The sequence below is a fragment of the Numida meleagris genome, chromosome 11 (genome assembly GCF_002078875.1).
Source record: "Numida meleagris isolate 19003 breed g44 Domestic line chromosome 11, NumMel1.0, whole genome shotgun sequence".
In the NCBI taxonomy this organism is placed as follows: Eukaryota; Metazoa; Chordata; class Aves; order Galliformes; family Numididae; genus Numida; species Numida meleagris.
Genome location: NC_034419.1, coordinates 18,772,032 through 18,782,135, shown reverse-complemented (window position 1 = coordinate 18,782,135; position 10,104 = coordinate 18,772,032). Strand labels below are relative to the sequence as shown.

Below are 10,104 nucleotides of genomic sequence, written 5' to 3'. Positions count from 1 at the left end.
CTTTTGCAGCACTCTGCATTCCTCCATGTGATTGGAGAGTTGGGTGAAAGAAAGAGCTGCCTGCCTTCAATAGCTTTATGATGCAGCTTTTCTGTGGGGCAAGCATTTGAAGTCAACAAGCATAAATCACAGAAAGCAGAAATCCAAATTACCTGGCACAAACTGCTGCTACATCCTTCGCATATCTCAAGTCTCCAAAGGAGCACGCGTGTAAAGGCTCTTTGTACGCAGGAGGCATTTCGGATGTGCTAAAGAGAAACCCAAACATGACAGTCCTCCGCAGCCATTATCATTTTGATAATGAATGCCAACTATCATGAGAGAAGTGCTGAAACAGACATCAAGAACTCCAGCCCTCCGCTGATTGTGGCATTTACAGACTACAATGCGTATGATTGCTAGCAAACAAAACAAGAATTTGGTGTGTAAAGGAAGGGGAACTGCATTGTTAACATTAGTTTCTCACTTTACACAAACTCCTTTACCTTTTATAGAAGTATTTTCAAAGATGCACCACAAATGTCAGTGTTCATCCACATTCAATATTAATTCACTTGCAATCAGAGACCTTGCAGCTTTCAGAACAAAATCTGATTCTGAGGTGTATAACAACCTCAGTATCACAGCTATAACAACGCAGATTAAACACTAACTGTAGATGTACTGTAGGCCATTAAAACATGCCACTTTACAAGCTCCAGCTGCACCTGCACTCCCTCTGTTTGACTCTCGCAGCCTTCCATTGTGCTGCTGTACCTTGCTGCAGGCCTGTGCTTTTCCTTCCTCCTCGTGGTGCACTGACTAAATTTCGGAAGCGGTCTCTCAAAATCCTCCTCCCCTGGCTGATGGGCAGCAGCCCAGGACAGCCCTGCTGCACCAGGCTTCCCATGCCAGCATCCCCAGTGCAGCACTGTGCCAGCTCCTCTCAGAGCTGGTGGCTGCTTTGGTAGGCACTCAGCAATGAGGAGAACCTGGACAAATCCAGGAGCAACATTTTGTGCTAACCAGTTTGCGACGTGCCTACAGAGCTGGCTGGGGAAGCTGGGAAAGCACAGGTACACTTTGTATCTTGAGGTGCTCAGGGTTAGAAAGAATGAAAAGGGTAATGAATGGGTGGGAATAACTACACCTCTGGTGCTCTGCTTCAGCTGCAGATATTTCTATTCCTCCAAACAGAGTGTGTCAACTTCATAAGGAACTTTCTACATTCAAAAGCCTCCTCTGCATGCCATCTCATTGGGCTGTGTCTAAGAGTTACCAAAGGGCTGTTGTTCAGCTCTGAAACACCCATTCTTTTGCCTTACTCTGTTCTCTCAAGTAGAGCAATTTTTAAACTAAATTATTTAGCGGTTAGAGCATTGAATATTGTCTTCCGGGACTAAAATGAAAGAGAGAAAGGAAAGGAGAGAGAGGGGGAAAAGTGTTCCTACTCTTGGTCACCGCATGCCAAATTTCTTCTTGGAATAAATTTTTGCAGTGGATCGTGTTGAAATGCTGACAGACTTTTAATTGGTGTTCTGCAGAGCCCACACACAGTCATACAGCAATAATTTGGAAATGCCTTGTTTAAAATACATTTAGGCTATTCAAAGCAGATATTGATATTCACTTGTAGCGTGAGCGTGCCAACAACGCCTCGAAGGCATCTCTCAGCCACAGAATCTTTTTCAGCAGCAGGTGGGATGAAATGGTGACAAATGGGATGGAAGGCAGCACATATGAATAAACTATATAATATCCTATTTGTTTCCTCAACTTGGCTGCTCGCTTTGTTATTTTTCATAAGCTGGTAGTGCGAAAGCAGCCAAAGCACAAACCCATTCCCACACCTCGCTCTTACTGAAGATTGGAAGCAATTTCTGCTCAATATTCTATCCCCAGGAAAGAAGAATGTGTCTGTGGGGACACCATGAGAAAGCAGCGCTGCTTTGAGCAGTAAGCATTGATGAATGAAATTCCAGCCTTATTTCAACCCAGATTTGGGCTGGGAGGGGGGAGAGAGGTATTAATACAACTGTAGTTTGGGAGAGAAGAAGCCTGCAAGCTGGGGGCTCCCTCAAAGCAATCTCAGCCTCTCCCTGGTGGGCACAGTGTGTCTGTCAGCACAGAAAGCACAGCCTCCTGCTGCACCCAGACCTGCACCGCGGATTGGAATGGCTCCTGCAAGGATTGCTTCGAAGTGTGCCTTGTGTGCATGCATCCAGCGAAGACCGAAGAGTTAGATTTCTTTCTAAAGCAGAGAGGTGGTGTAGCAAAGTGAAAAACACCTGAGTTTACAAAACCTGCCCTTTGCAAAACTAACAGTTACTTTGTTACAGAAATCTCATTTGTGACGCTTGCAAAAATGATTTAAAGCATCAAACAACATCTAATTAGGAGAACGAGCCCTGTGTAGAGACCCAGTCCTGCACAGCTCAGCCTGGGTGGGAGCCGTGCCAGTCCCTGTGTTGGCCTCGCTCCTGGCCGGGCACTGCAGCAGCCCTTGCTCATCGTTTGTCATTGTGCTGCCTTATCTCATGTTGCTTCAACTCTAAAATGAGACAGTAAATATTTACCTCCCTCCCACAGACGAGGGAAGGTTTAATTAGCGAACGCCTCTCACCGCGGTGGGAGCCAAGTGCTTTTGGTGCGCTGGGCTGCGGAGCTGAGAGCGCAGAGCCCACGGGGGGACCTGCCCACCTCGGTGACCTTGGGGATGCCAAGGGGTTCAGCATCTGAAGAAAACAAAAAAGAAATTACCACAACATATACACTCAGAAAGGCACATAAACTCAAATGTATGTCACCTTGGACATCGCATGTCCTTGGATGTAAGGTAAGCCCTATTTTTATGATGTTTCTGTTCGGTTCGGAAATACCTAAAGAAATTAAAGCCTGTGTGCTCCTCTGCAGCCCACTGCACTGCTTTGGGCTCATGAACACACTACCAGCCCCACCGCCAATGGCCTCTCAGCACTCTGGGCAGAAGTCAACACTCCTCTCTGTCGATGCAGTCCTGGGGCATGGGGCTCTTCCACCCAACTGGAGTGAAGCCTGAATTCCTGCGCTGTGCAGCCCTTCTGGATTCTCTTCTGCCACCCCTTAGTAGCTGAAGGTTGGCCTTGGCACAAAGCTTCCTAATGGCAGGAGAGATCATCCAGGGATGCTGATATAAACTTTGGATACCGCTGTGCCCAGTGGTGAAAGGCCAGCAGATTTGTAGTCCCAGCCTGACTTCAACAACATCCTTCAAGTGTCCTCCTAAAGAAGGTGAGGCTTGTTAATAATCTCTTCATCTTTAGAGATGAAACCAATTGATAATAGAGCTTATTTAAGCTCAAGGTTTTCAAACCCTTTGCTCACAGAGAACGAAAGATAATTGAGGTTTGTGTCTTATGCAAACGACAGTAATGAAGGGGCAGGAGCTGAGGAACTATGACAGTCCTTGCAGATACAACTAGATCAGAATTACAGCATTTTACCTTTCTTCTAAATTTTTCTTTTCCATTTTTTTTCTGCAATCTATCTACGTCGTCTTGCTACCCCATATCCCTCCTACCCAAACACAGAGCGCACTTTCTCACACAGGCAATCAACGAAGGGAAGCCTCCTGGGGACTCACTCTGTAAGAGTTAATGAATAGCATTTGTTTCAGATCCTGGAGGGAACATTTGTATTCTCAGATTTTTTTTCAGGGTTGGGGAGAAACAACAGGGGGAGTACTGGCATCCTAACCCTTTTTATGGGTATACTGAAAAAATTAAGCTGCAAAGAAATTAAGCATTTCCATGCATTTCCAAAAAAAGAGATTATAAATAATGCTCTTTGAATTCCAAGATGAAAAGTGACTGAACACAAGCGGCAGCACTCTCCTGTCAAGCTGATCCTTTCATGAGTAGGAAGGGAAGCAGGGAGCATTTGTCCTCTCCGCGGTGGATGCACTGAACACCTCATCTTTAAGGAAAACATGGATGTATTTTCATCCTCTTGAAAAATATTAAAGTGAAAAGATCCTCAATACCCTCAACAATCTTCATCAAAAAGCAGGCAGCTGACAGAAAGGAAATTCTCAGAGGTGCAACTCACCGCCGGGTACCCACAGGCTCCAGCCCTCCTGTAACCGTTTAACGATGAAGTGCATCGCTATTACTTTCACTTCCAGAGTAATTAAATTGGAATTTATGACTCAAATATCCAAAAAAGCTATTTCACAGATGATTTGCAGCCATGCTTAAGCATAGGCATTCATAACATTCGCCAATCCTTTGTATTTAGCATTCTGCAGTATAACAGACACAAAATCCAGATTAATGCATTAATGTACATTTAATCTACCCATTACTGAGACATTCCATTTATATCTTGAAGGGTTAAAATGTCTACAGCCACTACATATGCTGGAAAAAATACCACACTTGCAGACAGAATATTAATTCTGCCTAAGAGACGACATCACTTATGTTGTCTTTTGCCATTATAGCTTTTAAGCATCATCACTATCAGCATTTTATTACACTACTCTATGTACATATGAAATTCAGTATAGCCTATGTCTTCTGGAAGCAAAATTACTTTTTAGCGTGGTTGCTACACATATGAAGTGTTCTCTCCTGTTACTGTGATAGAACTACTACTTATCAAATGGAATTTTGCCTGTGATGGGAGAAAGGATGGATTCCATCCAAAAAACAGCATGCCCTTATGAAGAGTTCAGCTAACCTGTTGCTCAAGTATTTATGGCAAACTTTGGAGAAGCATTTTGTACTTTTCAGGATAATGCAGCTCTTTGCAGTAACAACCATAGATGTAAATGGCAAATACAAAATAATCAAGCGAAAATCTATTTTGAATAGAAGACAAATTGCCTCAGACCTCGGTAATTATCTCCCTGGGATTCACAATCAACTTTAAATTAATAATTGGTTTAATATCTCCTCTTTGAAATTTCCAATAATTAAATAACAGTCTCTTAAAAATAATATTCTTAAGCACATTTCAGAATCATTATTTAATAAAAACAAAGTTAGGTAAGCTGTGACTGGAAAAAAAGAGAAAGCACACGTAATTATCCTGAGAAGGCTTTCACAACACAAAATCATCTCTGACAAGAGCGGGTCCTCGAGTGGTGTCACAAGTGGCCTTTTGGTGCATGCAATCCATCAAGAGGGAAAGAGATGAGAGGAGCACAAAGCACCGGGCAGCTGAGTACCAGGGACCAGGTTTTTCCCTTCATAAAATAGCGTTCCTCTCACCCAGAATGATGGGAATTGTTTTGGCTTCACACGGCCCTGAAAGCCCTTCTTGTTCCTCTAGCATGGAAATCTTCCATGCTGTTCTGGGGAGATTGCAAGATCAAGTCTAACATTTCTCATTGACAAGGTGATGCAAAAGGTGTACAGGGAGCTAGGGAGGGGTGTTAAGTTGCAATAAATATCTCGTACTAGCAAAAAGTAATTGCAAATCCGAAAACCTGAGGTGGCAATAACATGCTGAAACATCACTTAAAGGACTGAATTATCCCCCTCCTCAGCTCTGCAAAATCAGAACAGAAAAATGTATCATATATGAGATTGACTGTATAATATTTTCCTGCTCTCAGCCCAGAAAGAAATTACCAGGAATTATATTTTTAAAACAAGATAAAATAATTCATCCCCTTGCCTTCCAGGATTTATGGGTAGCTTTAAACCTATCTTCTTGTCCAGAACCTTCATTCAATAAAACACAGCTCTTCTCTGAGGGAAGCAGAAGAAAGGTAGCTCTTGTACCTTACCATACCCCTACAGACTCAGAGGCCTGCTCTTCCAACTTATCCGTTGGTTACCCCACTACTCTCCTTCCTTCAAGTTTAAATAAAACATTAAAGAGCCAATCCAAAGCTATCCAGGGCCAGGTGCACCACCTCTTCGAATACCACAGGTGTGGCAGACAGCACGTGACTGACTTGAACAGCAGCCCTTCTCCAGCATGCAGCCCTGACTCACCGCCTGCTGCCCTGAGCACCACAGCTCAGCTGCTCCTAGTAATCGTAGCCTGCACTATTTTCTTCCCTCTTTTTCCAGTAGATTTGCTTTCTTTCTCTATTCCTTTCCCTTACACTGAAGGCCAGTCTCACAGGACAGAGAGCATGATGTACTCCTCACCCAGCTGCTCCCTTCCCCTTGCAGCCCAACACTAATCCTCATTTTCCTCATGGTGACTCAGAAACATCTTCAGAGTTTTCACGGGTCACATCCTACTCTCACTTCCAAGAGAAAAGAGCACAAAGCAAATCTATTTCCAGCACTAACAGAGGATTTGTTCCATGCAGAACACCCCTGGGCTCACTGGGGAGAGGCGGCCGAGAGAGGAGCACCACCACCACAATATTAAATACCACCAGGCCGTGCACGAAGGGTAATCACCACACCGTGCTGTGGGGCACTACAGGGAAAGGCCTTGGTTGAACCGCATGTTTATCCTTACCAGTACCATCCAGTGCCATTCCACATAACCCAGTTCAGTTTTCCACAGCACATGAGCTGTCCTGGCTTGCTCTGCTCCACATCATCCAACCCGTCACGAATGCAGATCACTCCTGTGTAAAACTACTCATCATCTATTGCTGCCCTTAAGTCTGCTTTAAGCTCTGCTTTCCTGTTGAGGGTTTTATATTAAGCAGTTCTCACTTTGTCCAAATACATATATTTATTCATATTTCAGGATTATTCATGGCACTAGTTGCTTTTTCGTATTTTTTCCTCATTGTGTTATTTTTCCTCTTCACACACTTCAGCAGTCTCTGAAGGGAGAAGAAGTGGAGAAGAAAGGTGAAAATGGTTTTTTTTAGACCTATAGTAATCAATAAAAGCAATGTTACAGAAGCTAGAGTGTTCCCTACTGCATTGCCTCCCCTTGAAATATTGATACTGTTGTGGTGGAATTTTTTCCCCTTCTGCTCTCTGAAAATAGAGATAATATAAATGTTCCCATTACTAAGAAATATGTCACATCAAAATTAATGATATTCAGCCAATAACAATGCTGCTCTCCGGCTGTCAATTTAACTCAATTTCAGATTAGCTGAGCAATGCTGCCATTCAAGCTCTATTCAGAGGCAGAGATGAATTAAGGCAATTCTCACAGGTTATGCACCAATGAAGAAGTGTGCCCTAGATCTGAGCAATTACCTGTGGGCCCTTTCCTTGCACACTGCCTTCATACTCTGGTGCTGGGCAGGATCCTGACCCCCAGGAAGAGTTCTGAGTTGTGCTGCAGCTCACTGTTCCAGGGCACACCTGCAGAAAGAGGAGTGAAGTGCTTTCCTCTCCTTGCTCATCAGAAGGGATCAGAATCCGCTCCATCAATGCTTGATCGTGAAATCTTGCTTTACTACATGTTATGTCTAAAAATGAGAACACTATCTCCAAAATAGCCTTTGACTCCAGTACAAAAAGCTCTTTTTATTGAAATGTTCAACAGCAAGTGAGGTACTTGTTAAGACAACTCCGACAAGAGATTTTTTTGCTGGTTTTCCTTTTTGAAGAAGTGCTAGGAAAAGATCAGAATGTGTTAGCAGTTCTGCTAAACTGAAACAAGGCCAAAATGCAGGTATCTGTGACTAACTCCAAAGATGACATTAAATCTTTATTAAAAAACAAAGGTTATAGAGAGACCAATGTTCAAGGGTGATTAAGTGACTAGATCATTTCATATGAGCAATTTACGTTTCACTGACCAGCAGTGGACAAAGGGAACATGGTAAAAAATTGCAAGCTGAAGTGCCCATAGTGACACTGGCATGAATCTTAAATACTTGAGTGTATCAAGAACATGGCTGTGCTCATAAGTGATTACTGTCAGCTGCTCTTGTAGTACCGAGATTCAACATTAATGTTCATAAAACTCAGCTATCCATGCTCCGATCAATTTAAGTGTTTCATAAAGCACGCAGTAGTATTTGGGTGAGTGCCTAAGCACTTTTCTTCTGTTCATATACTTCAACAAATACTTCTGCAAAGTACACTGAGCGCAAACATGCCTTTAAATATAAGTTTGTTGCACCTGGCCTACATGGAGAAGCTGGTCAATTCAGTTCAATCTAAATCTCCTCCCAGAATAAGGTTCTCCCCACTAATGTTATCCTGGTTTAAATATTACTGTTCAAATTCATTCCAGAATTTCTACTAGAAAAAAAGTAATTCCCTTCTTAAGAAACAGGTTATCTCTCCCAGTTTCTACTCCACAGGTACCCTGCCTTTATTTTGGTCAGTATTTCCTCCAGGTCAGGTCTCTGGATGCAATGGGAATTCTTTATGATTCCTTTTAAATTTCAGTTAAAACCCTTGCTTGTGTATCTTTGAGCATTGTCAGGGACAGAGGCTTTCTTGGCCTCATTCAGGTTTACCAGCAGAGTTTTCCACCACCCTACCAAGCAGGGCGCATAGGCTGAGTATGCCAATTAAAGCCTCAGGAAGGAGGCAGACAGAGCAAATATGTTCGATAATTACATTACATTTACTTTCTCACAGATATATTTGACTGAAAATCGTTTAAATTTTGGCTGGTTTTAAAGCGGTATTGATATAGAGAGGTGTAAAAATATCTTCTGTGTACCATGACTCATTGCTGTAACCTATATGATACAGCAGGTATTTTGTATTTCCCTCTGTGGCAAAGAACTTGGCTGCCTTCTCAAGTTTGTTGGAACTTCAGAACAATTGCAGTTCTATGTTAAGATGGTGAATGTCTGCAGTAACTCCCTTAAATCAGTAGCATCCCTCCAGGTTCAGGCAGCATGAATGAAACCAGTACCTGTGCACACAGTAGTCATTTCCTGGTCACAGCACAACCTGCAAGGTCGGGCAGTCTTCCACGTGGTGTCCTGCAAGCACGGCCTTTACCAGTTACCAAGGTGCTGCAAAGGAAAAATGTTGTCCTTGCAAGGTTATTGTGAGAATGTTGAACATGATGTATGCAAAACTGAGTAGAAAATATTAAACAGAGCTGGACGATATGCTTCACAGAAATACATATAAAAAGGTTACAGTTTATCAGTACATATCACAGTTTAAAATTAGAAAGGGCAATATTCCATTGGTATTCTACTGTGACAAACCATATTTTTTTACCTTACTCAGTAAGGATAAAGTAATGTATGTCATATTCAGACTTAAATTCAGCAAATGGCTTGTTTAGGAGTCTCACTGCCTACACACACAAATGGGAATTCCAAGTCTGCTAATGACTGAGTGGAGAATGTGGTGTAACTTGCTTGATAGTTGCTAAGTGATTGACCGAAGATCCATACGTAGACAGGAAAACAGAAATCACTAAAACCAACGTGAATTGTGCCAGACTTCTCTCCTGTGCTACGCAGCTCATCGCTATTCATCTCTCACAAAAACAAAACATCTAACAAACAAAAACAAAGCAGGGAACATGGTGAGTCTGCAGACTTGTCCAACTTAATCTTTTCAGTCTACAGAAAAAACAGTAAGTGTGGAGGGTAAATTAAAGAACGAAAGAAAGAAAGAAAGTCTCAAAGCAGAGGAATGTTTCTAGTTCTTAGAAGTGTTTACTGAATGCCATTAAGCAGTCTGGGAGATGCTAATGCAGTAACTACCACATTAAGGCAATCCTTGTGCGGACATGGGCCAAAAGATGCATTCCCAGCCATGACCACAAGCTGAGGTCCCATGTGTGCCCGGTCGCTGATCCTGGAGCCCTTCAGGCTCCCCAAAGCTTGGGGATCTCTCACCTCTAACCATACAAATGAAACCTGGTTTGGCAAGACTTCAGAGAGTAGAACAAGGCCAGGCAATAATGGTAGAGACTACAGCCTGCTTCCATAAAACCATCCTCTTTGGCAGCCAATGGCTTTGGAGAGGACAAACCATTGACTCCAAGACTTTACGGTAACAGCAGGTTACCCAAAGGGCCAGTTCTGCAGGAAGATTTGTGATCCACCACCACAAAATCAGCATCTTTCCAATAGAAGATCACATTAATAAATAATATGATAAATTAATAAAACAGAACCTGAGCATCATGGGTTTAAAGCAAAGGCTCAGAGCATTTCTTCCAGATGTCCCTTGATCCCTCTCATCTTCAGAAAACTGCTTACCTGAAAGGTTCTCAAGATGT

The 10,104-nt window shown here is 42.8% G+C and overlaps 1 long non-coding RNA gene across 1 annotated transcript; it reads right to left on the bottom strand.

Annotated features, from left to right (window-relative positions):
* LOC110405044 lies at positions 2,558-8,877 on the bottom strand. Its single transcript, XR_002442650.1, has 4 exons — positions 8,773-8,877; positions 7,149-7,256; positions 6,445-6,760; positions 2,558-2,714 (listed from the first exon to the last, which is right to left on the bottom strand). It is a non-coding gene; the product is annotated as an uncharacterized LOC110405044 (long non-coding RNA).